General features: G+C 49.0%; 1 protein-coding gene across 3 annotated transcripts in view; it reads right to left on the bottom strand.

The window, feature by feature from the left end:
* KANSL1 (KAT8 regulatory NSL complex subunit 1) overlaps positions 1-22284 on the bottom strand; it is a 443961-nt gene that overhangs the window by 152002 nt on the left and 269675 nt on the right. The window lies entirely within an intron of this gene.

The raw sequence follows: 22284 nt of genomic DNA, 5'->3' as shown, positions 1-22284 counted from the left end.
CCACCAGTGCAGTGAATTGCGGCAACTGATGGAGAGGCGGATGACATCTTCTAGATTCCCGGAGGCTTGACACCACTGGGAAGCTAGGGTCCATTGAGCAGGTCTCATGTGAAGGCGAGCCATGGGAGTCACATGAACTGTGGAGGCCATGTGACCTAGGAGTCTCAACATGTGCCGAGCTGTGACCTGCTGAGACGCTCTGGTCTGGGAAGCAAGGGACAGAAGGTTCTGCGCCCTTGCTTCGGGAAGAAAGGCCTGAGCCGTCTAAGAATTCAGCAGCGCTCCTATGAATTCCAGAGATTGGACTGGCTGGAGATGGGACTTCGGGTAATTTAGCACAAACCCCAGCAGCTCCAGAAGGTGGATAGTGCACTGTATGGACCGAAGGGCTCCTGCCTCTGAGGAGTTCTTGACCAGCCAATCGTCGAGGTAGGGGAACACGTGCACTCGCAGCTTGCGCAAGTACGCCGCCACCACCACGAGGCACTTTGTGAACACTCGAGGCACAGAGGCGAGCCCAAAGGGCAGCACACAATACTGAAAGTGCCGTGTTCGCAAACAGAATATGAGATACTGTCTGTGAGCTGGCAGTATCGGGATGCGAGTGTATGCGTCCTTTAAATCCAGGGAACATAGCCAATCGTCTTTCTGAATCATTGGTAGAAGGGTGCCCAAGGAAAGCATCCTGAACTTCTCTTTGACCAGGTATTTGTTCAGGCTTCTCAGGTCTAGGATGGGGCGCATCCCCCCTATTTTCTTTTCCACAAGGAAGTACTTGTAATAGAATCCCTGCCCTTCCTGCCTGGGTGGCACGGGCTCGACCGCATTGGCGCTGAGAAGGGCGGAGAGTTCCTCTGCAAGTACCTGCTTGTGATGGGAGCTGAAGGATTGGGCTCCCGGAGGACAATTTGGTGGAGTGGAGGCCAAATTCAGGGCGCATCCGCACCGCACTATTTGGTGAACCCACTGGTCGGAGGTTATTAGAGGCCACCTTTGGTGAAAAACTTTCAACCTCCCCCCGACTGGCAGATCGTCCAGTACAGACACTTTGATGGCGGCTATGTTCCCATGGATCCAGTCAAAAACCCGTCCCCGGTTTTTGCTGTGGAGGCGCAGGGGGCTGCTTAGGCGCACGCTGTTGACGGGAACGAGCGCGCTGGGACTGTCCCTGTGCCTGATGAGGCCTTCGGGCTGGCTGGGTGTACCTACGCTTGTTGTAGGCGTAGGGCGCAGCCTGCCGGGCCCGGGAAAAACGTCCACCTGCAGAGGTGGATGATGAAGGTGCCCGGTGGGAGAGCTTGTCGAGGGCGGTTTCCCGCTGATGTAGTTGGTCCACCAACTGCTCGACCTTCTTGCCGAAAATATTATCCCCCCGGCAAGGGACATCAGCCAGCCTCTGCTGGGTGCGGTTGTCCAGGTCAGAAGCACGCAGCCATGAGAGTCTGCGCATCACTATACCTTGGGCCGCAGCTCGAGATGCCACATCACAGGTGTCATAAATACCCCTGGACAGGAACTTTCTGCACGCCTTCAGCTGCCTGACCACCTCCTGAAAAGGCCTGGACTGCTCCGGGGGGAGCTTGTCGACCAGGTCCGCCAGTTGCTTCACATTATTCCGCATGTGTATGCTCGTGTAGAGCTGGTAGAATTGGATGCGGGTCACGAACATTGAAGATTGGTAGGCCTTCCTCCCAAACGAGTCCAGAGTGCGAGACTCCCACCCAGGGGGCGCCGAGGCGGTATCCCTCGAACTCCGTGCCCTCTTGAGAGGGGAGTCCACGACCTCCGAGTTATGAGGCAATTGAGGCCGCATTAACTCTGGGTCTGAGTGGATCCTGTATTGGGACTCCGCTTTCTTGGGGATGGTGGGGTTAGATAAAGGTCTCAACCAGTTCCGAAGCAGTGTCTCTTTGAGGACATTGTGCAACGGTACCGTGGAGGACTCTCTAGGTGGTGATGGATAGTCGAGGACCTCGAGCATCTCGGCCCTCGGCTCATCCACAGAGACCACGGGGAAGGGAATGCAGATAGACATATCCCTGACGAAGGAGGCAAAGGAGAGGCTCTCAGGTGGCAAGAGCTTCCTCTCCAGTGAAGGAGTAGGGTCGGAGGGAAGGCCCACAGACTCCTCTGAGGAGAAATATCTGGGGTCCTCCTCCTCCCCCCACGAGGCCTCTTCCTTGGTGTCGGACATGAGCTCCTGTAGCTCAGACCTCAACCGGGCCCAGCTCGACTTCAAGGCACCGAGTCCTCAGTGGTGGCGTCGAGCGGTGGACTCCCGCAGCGGCGGGGATGAAGCTCCCTCCACTGACGTCGACTCCACCTGCGTGGCGGTCGAGACCGGCACCGCAAGAGGCGTCGAAGGCCTTGGCACCGGGCTAGAGCACGCCGGCGCCTTCATCAACGGCACAGTCTGGCGCATCATCCCTTCCAGGATCCCCGGAAGGATGGCTCGGAGGCACTCGTCAAGGCCCGCTGTCGAGAAAGGCAAGGGGGCCGGTGGAGGTGCCAGAATCTGCTCAGGTCCAGGAGACAGCACCGAAGTGCTGGCGCCCTGACGTAGCGATACCTCTACCACCGAGGGGGAACGCTCCTCCCGGCGCTGCCGCTTCCTCGGCGTCGAGTCATCTCTGGAGCCGGTAGCCACATGCGCCGTGGGCGACCGATGACGGTGCTTTTTAGCCTTCTTCCGGTGCCCGTCATCGGTGCTCAGCGGTACCGAAGAGGAGGAGGTAGATCCCCCTCGGCCTCGAGGGATCGGGTCCGACATGGTTCGGTCCCGAGGGCCCTGGGTAGAGGGAGTGACCGGGGCCGATTTCCTGCGCGGCCGCTCACCCCTGCCATCTCCGGAAGACCGGCGGGCCAATGGGACCTGTGCTCCTGGGGTCGGTGCCGATTTCGTGGACATCGGTACCGGTACCGAAGATCCGGCTGTCGACACCGATGCCATCGAAGTCGACATCGAGAGGCTGGCGCAAGTTCCAAAAAGACGGTCCCAAAAGACTTGCCTTGCCACCTGTGTCCGTTTCCGTAAACCGAGACACAAGGTGCACGTCTTGGTATCGTGCTCCGGCCTGAGGCGCTGGAGGCACCAAGCGTGAGTGTCGGTCTGAGAGATATGCCGGCCGCACCGACCACACTTCTTAAATCCACTCGGGACCTTCGAGGACATCGACGGAAAAATCACGTCGGCGAAGTCAAAGTCGTCGATGGTGGCAGTAAAAAGCACACCTTGAAAAATAAATCGACCGCGCGGCCACAAGGCCGCAACGAAGCACCCCCCGCTAAAAGTACGAGGGGAATAAAACAAAGTTGTTTTTTTTAAGAAACAGAACAAAAGAAAACAATCAAAGAAAATAAACGAAGAAAAACTCGCGTCTAAGGCGCGGTCCGGTTTCCGGGGCTGACAGAGAGACGAACACGGCTCTCTCCAGCGCGGAAAAGAAAAGACTGAGCGGGAACGGTCGCACACGGGCGGGAAGACGGCCGCGCATGCGCGGTGGGCGTGCCCTGCGTGCGGGACCGCCAGTGAAGTTTTGTTCCGGTTGGTGGGGGCTGCCGTGGACGTCAACCCCAGTCGTGAGAACAAGCAGCCTGCTTGTCCTCGGAGAAGTACTGTTACTCCGGACTCCGAGAATTGCAGAAAAGGGTCCCGACAAGACAGCGCCTGCAGCTCAGACACGCGTCTAGCCGATGTAATGGCCACCAAAAAGACTGTCTTGAGAGTCACATCCTTCTCCGAAGCTCGCTTAAGCGGCTCGAAGGGCGAACACTGAAGAGCCTTCAACACCAGTCCCAGGACGGACAGGGCAACTGGACTGGAGGACGGCGCCTAAGCACCCCTCTGAGAAATCTGGCAATGTCCGGATGAGCAGAAAGGGACAAGCCAGCGACTTTCCCTCGAAAGCATGATAATGCTGCCACTTGCACCTGCAGGGAATTGAAAGTTAGGCCTTTTTGTAAGCCCTCCTGCAAAATGTCCAGCACTGTCAAGACTGTAGCCCGCGTGGTAGTGATCGCCTTTGAAACATCCCACGCCTCAAATTTGCACCAGATCCGAGCATAAGCTGCGGAGGTGGACCACTTGCGGGCCTGCAAGAGAGCGGAGGATGACCTTGTTAGAGTAGCCCTTGTCTCTCAATTGTGCCCTCTCAATAGCCAGGCCGTAAGTCCAAATCGGCAGGGATCCTCCATAGACACCGGACTCTGAACCAACAGGTTCGGCACCAGGAGCAAAGCACCGGAGCGTCCACCATCATGCGGCGGAGATCCACATAACACGGACGCCTTGGCCAATCTGGAGCGATGAGAATCACCAGACCTTGGTGCTGTCGAATCCGCAGTAGGACTCACCCTATCAAGGGCCAAGGAGGGAACACATACAGAAGCTCCGAGGGCCAGGGTTGAGCCAGAGCATCCAACCCCACCGAGTGAGGATCTCTCCTTCTGCTGCAAAAGGGAGGTACTTTGGCGTTTGCACTTGACACCATTAGATCCATTCCGGGAGTCCCCCATTTGGCACAAATCTGAAGAAAAACTTCTGCCAGTTCCCATTCCGCCGGGTCGATTTGATGCCTGCTGAGAAAATCGGCTTGCACGTTGCTCTGACCTACTATGTGAGCTGCCGACAGAACCTGCAGGTACAGCTCGGCCCAGTGGCAAATCTGAGCAGCCTCCACGGCCAGGGCCCTGCACTGAGTGTCTCCCTGATTATTTATGTTTGCCACCACTATCGTGCTGTCTGACAGAACCCGGACAGCAAGCCCCTTCAGAGTCTTTTGAAAGGCCATAAGAGCCTGGACTATCGCTCTCAGTTCCAAGCAGTTGATGGACCACCCCGCTTCCACGGGTGTCCACAGACCCTGAGCATAGCTTCCCTGGCAATGTGCTCCCCAGCCTAGAAGGCCGGCATCTGTTATCACCAGGCACCAAGAAGGAAGCGCAAGAGGCATTCCTTGGCGCAGCATCCTGTCGGAGAGCCACCACTCCATACTGTGCTGGGCCGCAGGGAGCAACATTAGTCTGCGTTGATATTCCTGGGACATCGGAGATCATTGTTGAAGCAGGGCAATCTGCAGAGGCCTCATTGTGCTCTTGCCCAAGGCCCCACCTCCAAGGTGGCCGTCATCGACCTCGGCAGCTGGACAAAGTCCCAAGCTCGCAGGCGAGGCATCCGCAGGTGCAGACGGACCTGATTCTGAAGCTTGCACCGCCTTTGGTTGGAGAGAAAGACAAACTCCGATGCCGTGTTGAACCAAACCCCCAAATACTCGAGAGACAGAGGGGGTGAGGTGTCTTTTGGGTATATTGACCACCCAGCCTAGCGCCTGCAGGACTGCCACCACTCTGGCTGTGGCAAGACGATTCTCGGTTGCCGAATCCGCTTTGATGAGCCAGTCGTCGAGATAAGGGTTAACTCTGATACCCTCTCACCTGAGGCAGGCAGCTACGACCACCATTATCTTGGAGAAGCTACGGGGAGCTGTGGCTAGGCCGAAAGGCAAGGCCCGAAACTGGAAATGTTTTCCAACACCGCAAAGTGGAGAAACCACTGGTGTGGAGGCCAGATAGGAATGTGCAAAATATGGTTCTTTTAGGTCCAGAGACGTGAGAAACTCTCCTGGCTGAACCACCGCAATGACGGAGCGCAGGGTTTCCATGCGAAAATGTCGTACTCTGAGGGCCTCGTTGACTCTTCGTAAGTTGAGGATCGGTCTGAAAGACCCGCCTTTTCAAGGCACGACAAAATAAATGGAATAGCAGCCGCATTCGCGTTTGGCGGGAGGCACCGGGACCACCACTCCGAGGTGAAGCAAGACTTGTAAGGTCTCCTCTACTGCTGCCCTTTTTACAGCAGTGCCGCATCGGGACGCCACAAACACGTCTCTCACCGGGGCACCGAATTCCAGTCAGTAACCTTCTCTGATCAGGTCCAGGACCCACTGATCCGAGGTAATCTTGATCCACTCCTCTAGAAAGAGGGAAAGACGTCCTCCTATTGCAGGCATGGAGGAGTGGACCGGCGCCCCATCATTGAGGAGGACACCCCTGAACTCCTGGCCTTGACCCGGCCCCTGCAGAACATTTGTCCAAGCGAAAGGAGTTCCTCGGCTGAAAACGGGTACGTTGAGAAAACCCAGCAGAGCGCCCTGGGCGATACCTGCGAGTTTCACAGAAGCGAGGTCTGGAAGAGGAGGGAAACACAGAACCTTTGGAAAACGGTCTCTGCCTATCCTCAGGTAACCGCTGGGGTTCAGAGTCCCCCCAGGTCTTTCACAATCTTCTCCAATTCCTCTCCAAATAACAGGAGGCCCCGAAATGGTAGCCTCACCAGCCTTTGCTTAGAAGCCATGTCAGCCGCCCAATGCCGCAGCCAAAGAAGGCGGCGGGCAGAAACCGCCAAAGACATCTGTTTAGCTGAAGCTCTGACCAGATCATAAAAGGCGTCAGCCAAAAATGACAGGGCCGACTCCATCCACGGGGCAACCTCAGAAAGGGGCCCTGCACCATCGGCAGGCTGTTCCATCGCCTGCTGTAGCCAGGAAAGACATGCCCAGGCTGCATAGGAACTGCAAATAGACGCCCTCAAGGCAAGGCCCACAATTTCAAAGGACCGCTTCAGCGCAAACTCCAGCCGCCGGTCTTGCATGTCTTTCAAAGCGACCCCTCCCTCTACTGAGGAAGATTATTTTTCAAAACCTGGCCACGTCGGCAGAGGTTCTCCTTTGGTTAAAAGTGCTGCCAATTGGTGTCGTTGATAAAACGATAAGAGAAAATAATAAGAAAACAATGGAAAAAGATAAGTGGTTATGCCTATCACATATATGTTTTTGAAATAAGTTGATACTACGCACTGTTTGAAGTAAGGGTGGTCTATGAGGATTTGCATTACAACCATTACTCAATGGAACAAGGAACACTATGTTCCGATGGTGTAAGTTGTAGTTAGATCTGATGACCCCCAAAAACAGAACATAAAAATAAGTTTTCTCACTGCATGATTAAAGTTTGATGCACTGTTACTCCTGTTTAAATCTAGAGTGCTGTTTGGTAATTTTAAGAGCTTATAAGAGATTTTTTTGTTTGGGACACTTTACAATATTATTTGACTATTAGTCCCCACATATTTTACAATATACGGTCCTTCTATTTGAAAATTCCTCCTAGTCTTCAACATCAAAACATTCTAATACAATCCCTCTTCCTGGCCAATTCCTGGAAACATACACACCTAGAGAATACCTCAATTTTTGCACCATTCCCCATCCTAAAAAATTCACAGTCCTTTCACACACAAACAAGGTCACACATTACCTCTCACCTTCACAGAGGACTGCAGTGTATGGCTAACGGTAGGATGTAACTCACTTGAGAACTATTTTTCAGAGGGCCACTTTATGTCACTGTAGTAAGTGCATTAGATTCTCTTTCCAGGGCTGAGCGAACCACCCTAACAATTACCCCTCCCCCATCCTTCCCCAAGCAGTAGAATGGGAAGCCTCCTCAAGATAACAAAATTGCTTACCTGTAATTGGGGTTCTCCATAGACAACAGGGGAATACAACCACACTTGTAGCTTGTGGTTGTATTCCCCTGTTGTCTATGGAGAACCCCCATTTCTTGACTAAGTATGTGCGGTATTTCCATGTGTAGAGCAGCTCCCTCCGAATGTTCAGGTTTTTTTTTTTTTTTTTGCCCAATAGCTATATAGAGGAAGAGGGGAAATAGGACGGGAAAGTGTGGCTGCATTCACCTGTCTATGAAGAACCCCCATTACAGGTAAGCAATTTCACTTTCTCTGCAGAAAAGCAGGGGAAATGCAGGCACACTTGTAGGTAATTCCCAAGCTGAGTTGTAATAGGGTGGTTGATAAGATTGTCCAGATGCCATATTTTGAGCATTGGAGGAATCTAAACAGTAATGCTTGGAAAATGTAATAGGTGTGGCCCATGCTGCCACTTTACAAACATCCAAGAGAGGAGTATTTCTAAGGTGCAATTGTAGAAGCAATGGCTCAGAGACCGAGAGCTGTTGTGTGTCCTAGAACTGGAAGGTCTGCTTCTTTATACAGTCTGCTTCCCACAGAGATACAGTCCATTTGGATGCTGGAAAGCCAGGGCTATTGGGATTAAAAGTGACAAATAACTGGGTAGTTTTACAACTGCCTTCAGTGTGCTTTAGATAATACAGTTAACACATGGTTACAGTCCAGAGTGTGAAGAGAGGCTTCTGCTGATGAAGTGTGTGGAAGTGGAAAAAAGATTGGTACAATAACTGATTCAAATGAAAGGTAGATGCTACTTTGGGTAGAAATCTTGGATGGGTCTGGAGAACTACCCTCTTGGGGGAAAAGCTGTATGAAAGAAGAATGTGTGACTTAAAGCCTGTAAGCTCACTTACCTGACGTGCTAATACAATGGACGTGAGAAATATGGTTTTCCATGTGATGTACTTTGAGGAAAGACCCATTGGTTCAAAAGATGCATTCATTAAACAATCCAGAACTATACTAAGATCCCACGGTGAGAGAGAGCTGCAGAGAGGGAGCTGTAAATTTGCTAGGCCTCTCATGAACTGAGACTGTAGGATGAGTAGAAAGTGTGACTGCTGATTATTAAGGTAAGCAGAGAGGTGCATTTGTACTGATGTAATCTTGAGGCATGACTAAGATGGAGCAGATATGCAAGGACATGCTGAAGTGGGCAAGAGAAGGATCTTCGTTCTGCTGTATAGACCAAGTAGTAAAGCGAGTACACTTTGACCGATACTACTTAGACGTCTTGTTGCTAATAAAACAGACTTAATTTCTTGAGACAAGGGAAGAGTTATCCACAAGACGCCGCTCAATCTGCACAATGTGAGGGATAGGCTGAGGAGGGTGCAATAACTGACCCTGTTGCTGTGTCAGGAGCTTGGGATGAGCCCCTAGTGGAACTGGAATATCCGTCTGCAATGATAGGAGGAAAGAGTACCACGGTTGTCTTAGCCTGGGTGCAGCTATCAAGATGATTTCTGGTGAGTCTTATATCATCTTTTGCAGGTGTGATATGTGGAACGCATTCCTCGCTAAACAAGAACCTCTTTGTCAGACAGCAAACAACTGATTTTGCATTATCTGGGGATGCAAATAGGTCCACCTGAGGGCCTCTCCATTTTTAGAAGAGATGTTTTATAACTCGGCATTGAGGGACCACTGGGATTGTAGCAGCCCAGTATATACATTGCTCTGATACTGGACCGGAGAAAGATTACCAAATGCCAGATGTACGTCGCCTCTTGGCAAAGTTGAAGGGATCCAGAACCTCCCTGTTTGTTCAGATGGAACATGGTTACCTTATCGTCTTTCTGATGAGAATATTCATGTTGGTGACCTGTGGCTTGAATGTTTGGAGAGTATACTGCTTGAAGGTCTAAGTAGTTTATGTGAAGTGCCTGTTCCATGGTCGACCAGCTGCCCTGAGTTTTCTGATGTGTAAGTTAAGTGACCCATCCTGCAAGTGATGAATCCGTTACGATTGTGATCTAAGGAGGATCTATTATAAAGAACAAAATTACAGAGCATATTCAAAAGCATGGATTAATAAGACAAAGCCAACGTGGATTTAGTGAAGGGAAATCTTGTGTCACCAATCTATTACATTTCTTTGAAGGGGTGAACAAAACATATGGATAAAGGTGAGCCAGTCAATATTGTGTACCTGGATTTTCAAAAGGCATTTGACAAAATACCTCATGAAAGACTCCAGAGGAAATTGGAGAGTTATGGGATAGGAGGTAGTGTTCTACTGTGAATTAAAAACTGGTTAAAATATAGAAAACAGGGAGTAGGGTTAAATGGTCAGTATTCTCAATGGATAAGGGTAGATAGTGGGGTTCCCCGTGGGTCTGCGATGGGGCTGTTGCTTTTTAACATAACTAGAGATGAGAGTAACTAGTGAGGTAATTAAATTTGCTGACGACACAAAGTTATTCAAAGTTGTTAAATAACAAGAGGATTGTGAAAAATTACAACAGGGCCTTACGAGACTGGGCGTCCAAATGGCAGATGACATTTAATGTGAGCAAGTGCAAAGTGACACATGTGGGAAAGAACCCGAATTATAGCTACGTAATGCAAGGTTTCACATTAGGAGTCACCAGCCAGGAAAGGGTCTAGGTGTCATCACTGATGATACATTGAAACCCTCTGCTCAGTGCGTGGAGGCAGCTGAGAAAGCAAATAGAACGTTAGGTATTAATAGGAAAAGAATGGAAAACAAAAATGAAGACGTTATAATGCTTTTGTATTGCTCCATGGTGTGACCACACCTCGAAATTGTATGCAGTTCTGGTCACCGCATCTCAAAAGATATGGTGGAATTAGAAAAGGTACAGAGAAGGGTGACAAAAATGATAAAGGGGATGGGACGACTTCCCTATGAGGAAAGGCTAAAGCAGCTAGGGCTCTTCAGTTTGGAGAGGGGAGATATGATAGAGGTCTATAAAATAATGATTGGAATAGAACAGGTAGACCTGAATCGATTGTTTACTCTTTCCAAAAATACCAGGACTAGGGAGCACAAATGAAGCTACAAGGTAGTAAATTTAAAACGAAATCGGAGAAAATATTTCTTCATTCAACAATAAACTCTGGAATTTGTTTCTAGAGAATGTAGTAAAAGCAGTTAGCTTAGCAGGGTTTAAAAAAGATCTGGCTAGCTTTCTAAAAGAAAGGTCCATAAAAATCCACTGCTTATTTCTAGATTTGGGATCTTGCCAGGTATTGGCCAGTGTTGGGAACAAGAAAATGGGCTGTCCCAATATGGCAATAAAGTCTGGCATGAGGTACAAGAGAGACTGTAGCAGCAATGTGTCCAAGTAGTTTGAGCAAAGTGTGTGCAGTGGCTGAATTGGTGTGGCATAGACAGTTGCAGCACTGAGATATGGGAAGTCTTCTTTCAAGTGGTAGAAAGGCTCTGACAGATGAAAATTAAGCAACCACAAGAAGGGTGGAAGAAACCAAAAGGACCAGACTGAAGACCACAGATAGCGCACCAAAATAGTTTTATTGGGACCCTACACGGTCCGTGTTTCGGGACCGTGTAGGGTCCCAATAAAACTATTTTGGTGCTCTTACTATCTGTGGTCTTCAGTCTGGTCCTTTTGGTTTCTTCTGCCCTTCTTGTGGTTGCTTGTGCGCTTTGCGGGAGATTTGGACCCCCTTTTGGTTTGACCCCAGATGAAAATTAAGTTCTGAGTTTGGGTAAGGTGTGACTTTTTATAGTTGATCATAAAATCAAGGCTTTGAAGGGTCTGAAGTGTTGATTGCATTGTAAGTTGAAGACTATTTCTGGAGTGTGCTAAAAGAAGCCAATCACCAGAAAAGAGTATACGAATAAGTCTTGTTTCCTGAGATGAGCTGCTGCTACTGCAAGGTATTTTGTGAATACCCTGGGAGCAGCTGACAAGCTGAATGGTAGGATTCTGTACTGGTAATGTTGGTGGCTGAATTTGAATGAGAAATTTTATGCAGCAAGAATGAATGGGGATATGCGTGTAGCCATTTTTGAGGTCTAGGGAGGCTAGCCAATCATTGTGGTTGAGAAGCGGAAGGATGTTGGCTAAAGTTGTCATCCTGAACTTTTCTTTCTTGAGATATTGGTTGAGAGGATAAGTCTTTTTGGGTATCAGAAAAAAATCAGGAATAGAATCTCTTCCCTCTGAGGACTTGGCACCTTTTCTACTGCACTGCTGTGTAAAAGACTGGCGAGTTCTTCTGTGAGGACAGAGATATGCTGAGAAAGGGTTAACCTCAAAGGTGACTTGACATGAAGGGGGGGGGGGGGGGGTGTTAAAAAAAATTCAGGTGATAACCCACCAATATGATGTTTAATACCCACTGTTCCTAAGTTATTTAATTTAATTCTGGCATTTATAATCCGCTTAACCATCAAGTTCAAAGCGGAGAACAATGTCACATCATATGCAGTACTATCAGTGTCCCTAGAGGGCTCATGGTGGCTCGCCATGCCGGAATGAAATGACTAACTTGTCCTAGTCAGGAAGGCTGTCAAAATCCAGGATTAGCCTTCAAAGATGTGGACTGGGTATTTGTGGTTTGTTTGCAGTCTCTTGTTCTGTCACTGACAATACTGCTGGTATCCTTGACGCAAGTGTGGTGGACTCGAGTATGGAGAAAATCGTCTTCTAGGATATATTAAAAATTGTTGATGACACGAAGATTTTCTGAAATGAAAAGTCTATTCAGAAGGTTGAGTGGAAAGCTTCCGTACTGTGGAAGTCTTCTTTGATTTGTGAAACAGTATCTCACATGTGGGAAATCCCTAGCTATAAGGCTCACCAAAATAACATTAGGACAACAGGAACTCATAATAGCAAGTTCAAAAATTCAATTAACCTGAAACTATATTCATTCTGGTTGTGAGAGTGCAGCCTGGAACAGAATAAAACAGGCCTAGGAGGGTGGAGTTGGATTCTAGACCCGAAACAAATTCTGCAGGACTTTCTGCTCAAACCGTCTCGTCGGGTATCTTGCTCAAGGCAATATTGGGATGTGAATGTGTAGACTAAAAACCACATTGCAGTCTTGAAAATCTCTTCAACAGAGGCTGATTTCAAATAAGCTACCAACGCCACCTTGGCTCTGACATTAAGAGCCTTAACATGACTCAAGAGACAGCCCAGCCTGGGAATATGTAAAAGACATGTAATCTGCCCACCAATTGGAAATTGTGCATTTCCCAAAGGGGACCCCTATCCTATTGGGATAAAAAAAAACAAAAAGCTGGGTGGACTGTCTATAGGGCCTAGTCTGCTACAAGTAAAAAGTCAATGCTCGCTTGCAGTCCAAAGTGTGCAGTGCGCTTTTGGCAGGATAAGCATGAGGGTTGGGAAAGAATGCTGGAAGGACGATAGACTGATTCAGATGGAACTCTGATACCACTTTATATGAGAACTACTCTGTTATGATGAAATTTTGTATAAGGTGAATCTGCTACTAAGGCCTGAAGCTCACTGACCCTTTGAGCTGATTTAACTGCCACCAAAAACAAGATCTTCCAGATCAACTACTTCAGAAAACAGGAATCGAGTGGTTCAAAAGGAACTTTCATCAGCTGGATGAGGACAACATTGAGGTCCTATGACACACGCAGAGTTTTGATGGGGGCTTTGTCAAAAGCAAACCTCTCATGAAGTGAACTAGAGGCTATCCAGAGATGGGCTTACCTTCTAACACAGTGAAAATAAGCATTAATTGCACTGAGGTGAACCCTTATAGAGTTGGTCTTAAGACCAGACTCGGAGACGTGAAGAAGGTACTCAAGAAGAGTCTGTGTAGGCCAAGAAAGAGGATCTAGGGCCTTGCCTCACACCAGATGGCAAACCTTTTCCATTTGAATCTTTCTTGGAAGCCAGCAAAACCTTGGAGACACCCTTCGGAAGATGCAAGGAAGCAAATTCTAAGCTCTCAACATCCAGGCCTTGAGGGCCAGAGGCTGGAGATTGGGATGCAGAAGAGACCCATGGTTCTGCTTGAGTGTCAGAAAACACTCCAATCTCCAAGGTTCTTCGGAGAATAACTCTGGAAGAAAAGAGAACCAGATTTGCCTGGGCCAATAAAGGGCTATCAGGATCATGGTTCCCCAGACTTGCTTGAGTTTCAGCAAAGTCTTCCCCATGAGAGGAATGGAAGGATACATATAAACCCCAACGGAGGAAGGCATCCAACGCCAGTCTGTGATGTGCTTTGAGCCTGGAACAGTACCAAATGTAAGGCGCGGCAAAGAGATCCACCGAGGGGCATAGAAGGTAGTCATCTTTCCTTTCACTGAACTGTAGTCTGTACAATGCTCATGTCCCTGTCTGAATCAGAGAAAACATTGAGAAAACGTCAGAAACGCGTAACAGAGAGAAAACTAGTCGGCTAAGAGGGTGGGATCCTGGATTCATCTGCTGCAGTTAAAGGAAAGAAAACTAGCAGGTAAGACCTAATTTTACCTTATCACCTGCAGCAGATGAATCCAGGAACTGGTGGGATGTACCAAATCATACCCTATGTAGGGCGGGAAGCCAACACCTCCATCCCGAAACATGCATCTTCCCATGCGGCTACATCCAATCTGTAGTGCTTGGCGAAAGTATACTAGGAACCAAAGTAGCAGAGCGACAGATTTCGTCTAAAGGTAGTACAGAAGTGTCTGTGCATGAAGTCACCTGCACTCAAGTGGAATGGGCCTTTAACGCTGCCAGCAGCTTCCGTTTGAGCAAAATGTATGCCAACTCAATGGCCTCCTTAATCCAACGAGCAATACATGCCTTAGAGGCGGCCTCACCCCGCTGTGCCCCAGAAAGGAACACAAAGAGGTGATCAGAACGGCGAAAATCATTAGAGACTTGCAGATACTGGAGAAGCACCCTCCACACATCCAACAGATGAAGAGACACAAATTATCCCGGATAATTCTCCTTTCGAAACGAAGGACAAAAGAAGCACCCTCCACACATCCAACACACGAAGAGACACAAATTATCCCGGCTAATTCTCCTTTCGAACCCAAGGACAAAAGAGAGTTTGAGTGAGGTGGAAAGCTGACATCACATTCAGAAAAAAAAGGAAGGAACCGTCCAAATACACCCCCACCTCTCTCCCCCCCCCCCCCCCCCCCGCTTCAGAAAACTGCAGAAAGGGATCCTGGCAAGACAACGACTGAAGTTCCGAAATCCATTGAGCTGACGCAATGGCTACCCAAAACACTGGTTTATTAAGAGTAGGATCTTTTTCTAAAGCCTTGTGTAAGGGCTTCAACGGCGGTGCCTGAAGAGCTCGGAGCACTAGGTTCAAACGCTAAGAAGGACACGGCCACCGAAGAGGCAGATGAAGGTGAAGGGCCCCCCGCAGAAAACGAACCACATCTGGGTGAGACGCCAGGGACCAACCGGCCACTTGTCCCCTAAAACATGTGAACCCTTAGAGAATTATAGGCCAATCCCTTTTGAAGTCCGTCCTGCAGGAAGGCCAAGATCACAGAGATCGAAGCCAGGAAAGGGAGTCTTGGTGCGCTGATCACACCACACCGAAAAGGTTTTCCACACTTGAGCATAAGCAGACAAGGTAGACTGTATCCGAGCCTGCAAAAGAACAGCAATAACTGGCTCTGAATAATCCTTCTTCCTCAATTGGTGCCTCTCAAGAGCCAGGCCATGAGAACAAAGTGGGAGGAATCGTCTATCTGGACTGGACCCTGATGGTAAAGATTCGGTGTGTCATTGGCAGCCGCAACGGCAGCAAGTCGAGCAACCTAACCAGATCCGCATACCAAGGTCACCGAGCCCAATCCGGTGCCACTAACCCCCCACCAGTTCCTGATGAAGGCAAATTCTGTACAGAATTCTCCCTATCAGCAGCCACGGGGGAAAAACAGAGAAGCCCAGTCTCCGGCCATGGCTGCAGCAGGGCGTCATCTGCGGACCCGGGCTGTCTTTTCCGGCTGAAGAATTTGGGAACTTGGCATTCTGTGGCATGGCCATGAGATCCATCACCGGCACCCCCCAAAGTCAACAAATCAGGCAGAATGCTTCTGAGGACAACTCCCATCCCGCCGCATCCAAAAGAGTGTGGTTGAGAAAATCCGCCTGAGTATTGCTTTGGCCCGCAATGTGGGCCACCAACAGGCAAAGTACATGGGACACATCTACTGCTAGAGCCAGCCCAAAGGGAAGAGCTCGAAACTGGAAGTTACGACCTAAGACCGCAAACATGAGGAACCTCTGATGAGGTTGCCAAATTGGGATGTGCAAGTAAGCTTCCTGCAGGTGTAAAGCAGAAGCAGAGCCAGAGGGGACTTCCGCCGGTGCACATTTTCTATGCAACACGATAGGCGCCGGCAGAACTCCGTTTGGGGGAGCAGTCGCTCCCCTGGCGCCCCACCTATCTATGCCACTGGTCTAGAGAAGTCAAGAACTCACCAGGTTGAACAGCCACAATAACAGTTCGCAACTTTTCCATACGAAAGTGTCAGACCCTTGCAAACTTCAAGAGGAGGCACGGGCACAATAGCCCCTAACTGCAGGAGATCCTGCAAAGTGCTCAGAACCACTCCCTGTTTGGAGCATGTGGCACAGCCGGACTCCAGAAAAAAAGTCTGACAGGAGAGTCGAACTCTAGTTTGTAACCTTCCTGCACCACATCGAGGACCCACTGGTCTGAAGTTATCTTGACCCACTCTGGGAGAGAAACAAGGAGAGCCGACCCCTGATCTGCTCACCTGCAGAATGGGCCAGCATTCCGTCATTGGGAGGTCCGAGGCGCTGTTCCCTGACAAGCAGGGGTTCCAGATAATTGTTTGTCATGCGAAAGGAAGATTGCTGCTGGAAACGAGAATGCTGGAAGGACCCCAAAGACCGGCCCGGTCGATACCAGCGTGCCTCCCGAAATCGAGATTTCGAGGATCCCTGCCTCGAATTAGGTTTGGGTTTATCCTCGGGAAGGCATTGAGACTTGGAATCCCCCAAGTCCTACCACTACTAGACGTACGCAGCTCTGTACACTTGAACATGAAAAAAAGAGTCCCTGCTCGACAGAGCTTACAATCTAATTAGGACAAACAGGACAAACAACAGATAAGGGAATATTAAAGTGAGGATAATAAAATAAAGGTACTGAACAAGTAAGGGTTAGGAGTTAAAAGCAGCTTCAAAAAGGTGGGCTTTTAGCTTAAATTTGAAGACGGCCAGAGATGGAGCTTGACGTACAGGCTCAGGAAGTCTATTCCAGGCATATGGTGCAGCAAGATAAAAGGAACGGAGTCTGGAGTTAGCAGTAGAGGAGAAGGGTGCAGATAAGAGAGATTTACCCAGTGAACGCAGTTTCCGGGGAGGAATGTAGGGAGAGATGAGAGTGGAGAGATACTGAGGAGCTGCAGAGTGAATGCACTTATAGGTCAATAAGAGGAGTTTGAACTGTATGCGGAAACGGGTAGGAAGCCAGTGAAGTGACTTGAGGAGAGGGCTAATATGAGCATAACGACACTGGCGGAATATTATTCGTGCAGCAGAATTTTGAACAGTTTGAAGAGGAGAGATATGGCTAAGTGGGAGACCTGTGAGAAGCAAGTTGCAATAGTCTAAGTGAGAAGTGATAAGAGTGTGGATGAGGGTTCTGGTAGTGTGCTCAGAAAGGAAAGGGTGAATTTTGCTGATATTATAGAGAAAGAAACAACAGGTTTTAGCAGTCTGCTGAATATGTGCAGAGAAGGAGAGGGAGGAGTCGAAGATGACCCCAAGGTTACGAGCTGATGAGACAGGAAGGATGAGAGTATTATCCACAGAAATAGAGAATGGGGGAGGAGGAGAGGTTGGTTTAGGGGGAAAGATAAGAAGCTCAGTCTTGGTCATGTTTAGTTTCAGATGGCGCTGAGACATCCAGGCAGCAATGTCAGACAGGCAGGCTGATAATCGGCCTGGATTTCAGTTGAGATTTCTGGTGTGGAGAGGTAGATCGGGGAGTCATCAGCGTAAAGAAGATACTGAAAACCACAGGATGAGATTAGAGTACCAAGGGAAGAAGTATAGATGGAGAAAAGAAGAGGTCCCAGGACAAATCCTTGAGGTACAACAACTGACAGTGGGATAGAAGTAGAGGAGGAGCCACTAGAGTATACACTAAAGGTACACTAAAGTACATCTTTTGTAATTATGAACTCAAAGCTCTTGGATGGATCATGAGAAAAGAATGCACATCAGCCTATCAAAGCTTCAGGCTATTTTTCATGCAATCGCAAAATTTTGCCAATGGCTTAGGGGAAAGTCATTTGACTCACACAATAAAATGGCTATGTTTTAAATAGACGGTGGGGTTGGGGAAAATCGGGTTTGTTGGCTCTCTATCATGAAGCCATCAAAATATGGATCTTTGCTAGTAGAGGAGGATCCACTAGAGTATACAATAAAGGTATGCTGTGAGAGATAAGATGAAACCCAGGAAAGAACAGAGCCCTGAAATCCAAGTGAGGACAGCATATCAAGGAGTAGGCTGTGATCAACAGTGTCAAAAGCAGCAGATAGATTGAGAAGGATGAGGATAGAAGAGAGACCTTTGGATCTGGCCAGGAACAGATCATTGGAGACTTTAGCAAGTGCTGTTTCAGTTGACTGAAGGGGGCGAAAGCCAGATTGAAGTGGATCAAGAATAGCTTGAGATGAAAGAAAGTCAAGGCAAAGGCGGTGAACAGCAGCACGTTCAAGTATCTTGGCTAGGAAAGGGAGGAGGGAGATGGGGTGGTAATTGGAAGGACAGGTAAGGTCCAATGAAGGTTTTTTAAGGAGTGGTGTGACTACGGCATGTTTGAAGGCATCAGGAACAGTCGCAGTGGATAGTGAAAGATTGAGGATATGACAGATAAAAGGGATGATAGTAGGAGAGATAGTGTTAAGTAGATGGGTGGGAATAGGATTAGAGGAACAGGTAGTTAGTTTCGAGGAGGAAAGAAGATGTGTAGTTTCCTCTTCAGTGATTTCAGAAAAGCAAGAAAAGGAGGCAGGGGTTGGAAGGTTGAGAGAATGGACTAAGAGAAGGAGAGGTGGAGGTGACCTGGTTGAGAATTCAAGTTTAATCTTGTGAACCTTATCATGAAAGTACTCAGCCAGAGTCTGGGGGGGAAGTGAAGGGGGGGGGGGGGGGGGGGGTTGGAGGTGAAGGCACTTTGAGGAGAGAGTTCAGTGTGGCAAAGAGACGTCAAGGGTTTGAGCCAAGAGAATTTGTCAACCGGATGTAATAATCCTGTTTGGCAAGTAAAAGAGCAGACTGGAAGGAGGTCAGCAAGAATTTGAAATGTATGAAGTCAGCATGGGCATGGGATTTCAGCCAAAGGCGTTCGGCAGAGCGGGCACAGGAACGTAGGTAGCGGATTCTAGAGGTCAGGTACGTTTTACAGAACGGTGAATGGGAGGAGTGAGAGTATCCAGAGCAGAGGAGAGAATAGTATTATAGGAAGAGACAGCCTCATTGACAGACTTGGATGACAGTGGTAGAGAAGAGATTTGAAACACTGGAGTAGAAGATTCCTAAATGTATTGGTTAAGACTAGACGGGACTGGGGAAGAGGGTGTTTGAGTGTGAAAGTTATCAGATGATGGTCAGAGAGGGGAAGAGTTGAGGCACAGAAACTGGAGAGTGAGCAATTTGAGGAGAGGATAAGATCAAGACAGTGGCCATTCTGGTGAGTGGGGGCAGCGGAGCACAGTTGAAGACTGAAAGAGGATGTTAAAGCAAGAAACTGAGAAGCATAAGAGTCAGAGGGACCATTAGCATGGATGTTAAAATCCCCAAGAATGAGGGAAGGAGATGAAGGTTCAAGAAAGAAGGGAAGCCAGGCATCAAAGTCAGTGAGAAAGGAAGAAAAGGACTTATCAGGGGGTTGATAAATGACTGCTACTTGGAGAGGCAGAGGAGCAAATAGACGGATGGAGTGGATTTCGAAGGAAGAAAATCAGTGAGACTGAGGTGGAAGGTTGAAATCTACAAGAGGGTGAAAGTAGCAGCCCGACACCACCTCCACGGCCAACAGGGTGAGGAGTGTGGGAGAAAAGATAACCTCCATGGCATAGGGACGGGCCCGTAACTGAAGCACAGTCTTCAGGGTAAAGCCAACTTTCAGATAGGGCAAGCAGATGGAGAGTACGAGAGATAAAGAGGTCATGGATGTAAGAAAGTTTGTTACAGACAGAGCGGGCATTCCACAGAGCGCAAAAGAAAGGCAGGGAAGAAGGGGGGAGGAGAGGAACAGAAATTAGATTGGAGATATCACTGTGACCTGCACAAATAGGATTAGAGCTGATGTGGAAGACTAGGATTGGGATTAATGTCCCCAGCGGAGAGCAGGAGCAAGAGAGCATGGAGAAGAGTAGGAGAGGTATGACGACAGTGATGAAGGTGAGATGTACTCAGATAGAAAGGAGATGGATGAATGGAAGGAAGGAAGGAAATGATGAAGGTTGAGAGCTGAGAAAAAGGAAGAGGAAAAAAGAGATGGTGAGATGAATACAGAGAGTGGACAATGTGTTCCTGCAGTGTACAGTGATTTCAGATTAGGAAGGGACAGTACCAAGAAGAAAAAATGTACTGGAGCCATAAGTAGTAACTGGGAGACAAATAAATGTAAAGAGAAAATGACGGCGCACAGCACCTAGAGCAGAGGTCCTGAGTGGATCGGAGTGGACCTGGGAGTCACCCCGGAGAAGGCTGTAAAGGATATGCAGATGAGCTGCAAGTCCTCCACAGCACCTGAAAGGCAGCCGGTGGTAGAGCTGGGCACCTCTCAGCCGAGGAAAGGCTTACCAGGGGTTAGGCCGAAGCCAGCATTCCTCCCCGAGGGTCGCCTGTCCTCAACACAATTTTCTCTAGATCCTCCCTAAATAGCAATTTACCTCGAAAGGGCAACTTGATCAGACATTACTTGGATGCCATGTCCGCTGACCAATGTCAGAGCTACAACAGGCGCTGAGAGAAAACTGCCAAAGCAATGAGTTTGGCCGAAGAACGAACCAAGTCATAAAGGGCATCCACCAAGTAAGCAAGGCCTACGTCCATGTGAGAGAATGCAGGAGCCCCAGCAAAATCAGACTACTGATCAGAGTCCAGAACCGAATGGAACCAACTAAGACTGGCTCTAGCCACAGCGGGGTACAAATGTAACAAAAATAAAAATAAAAAGTAAATAAGAGCTACAAACGGAAGCCTGGAGCACCAAGATGGCCACTTCACAGGCGAATTTCAAGAAGGCTCCAGACATCTGTCCTGCATGTCCTTTAGTGCTACCCCACCTTCCACTGGTAGCATTCTCTTCTTTGTGACAGCTGTCACCAGGGCATCCACTTAGGAAGAGAAAACTGCTCTGCACGATCTGCCGTTACCAGATAAAGGCGAGACATGGCCTTGGCTACCTGAAGGCCGCCATCAGGGTCCGCCCACTGGGTCGAAATTAACTCCTGAATGGCCTCATGCACCGGGAATGCCTTTGAAGGACGTCGAGTACTGGCCAACTTAGGGTTAACCACCTGAGAAGCAGTAACCTCCAGGTCTGCAATATTTAAAGCCTCAAAGACTTGAGAGATAAAAAGTACTATTCCTCTTTAAGGAAAAGCTGCACTGCCAAAGGGTCATCCACCTGATCATGGAGGAGTTCACCCTCCCCCACATCTTCCAGACCCACTTGTCTCCGAGATCCTTCCGAAGGAGCAACTAGTGACGGGGGCCGCAGTCACGGGAACCAAGGATCCCTCCTCAGAACAGAAGAAATCCTTCTCCACTTAAGGGAGGACACATCCTCAGGGGAAAGCCCCAGCATATCCCGTTCCCCCCCAGAGCCCACCAAAGCCTCAAGAGAAGCAGCTGGAAGGGAAAGGGGGAGAGTTTGCTTAAGTACATAGGCCTAGTGCATCATCAAAACAAATTTGAATTAGAAAATGCTGCAGGAATCCCTCCAGTAGGCGCAGATGCCCCAGACCCCCAGAGAAGTTCCCAGACAGGAGAAGCAGCACAGCCAGGAACTGCCACCGGAAACCATTTCAGCGGCATTTTTCAAAATGGTACACGGCCCTTGCGGCTCAGCGTGGGAACACACACTATACAAAGAAATCAAAGCCCATCTCCCACAGCAACATCAGCTAACTCAGCTCTACAGAGTCCTGCCGCTGAACGCTGTTTCCCACATTGGGAACAGCGTTTCACGGTCTCAGCTGCCATCAGAGAACCGCCTGGGGATAAACAATAAAATGTCGGCACTTACCAGCCGCTGACACAGAAAGCACGAGACCTCCCAGGGAGAACTGAGAAGAAACGCTTCAGCTCCCAGACGGACACCAGAAAAACCTTCTTCCTTTTTTTTTTTTTTTTTTTGAGGAGGAAGGAAGGAAGGAAGGGAGCAGCCTGAGGAAACAAATAGCCTGGGCAGAAAGAAGTATGGGGTGAGGCAGGGACCCAGAGACTAAGTATGCCTCTAAAGCTAACATCCACAGTCAGACACCCCCTGGCTCAACTGGCCACTGACCCAGGAGCACCCTCAGAAGCCTTGAATCCAGGAACTGGAGAGAAGCCGTCCACCACCTGCTGGAGATAGAGATATGCTAAATGATTCAGGGGCTGGCTGTGTCGTATCACTGCCTTCAGTTCTGTTTATCTCTATCTCCACCTGCTGGTAGACAGACATAACCCACCAGTTTCTGGATTCATCTCCTGCAGGTGATAAGCAGGGTATTTTTTGCTCGAGGGACTCCTTCCACACCTGT

The sequence above is a fragment of the Microcaecilia unicolor genome, chromosome 12, assembly GCF_901765095.1.
Source record: "Microcaecilia unicolor chromosome 12, aMicUni1.1, whole genome shotgun sequence".
Lineage (NCBI taxonomy): Eukaryota > Metazoa > Chordata > Amphibia > Gymnophiona > Siphonopidae > Microcaecilia > Microcaecilia unicolor.
Note: the sequence above shows the minus strand (reverse complement) of the source record. Positions and strands in the feature narration are given on the sequence as shown.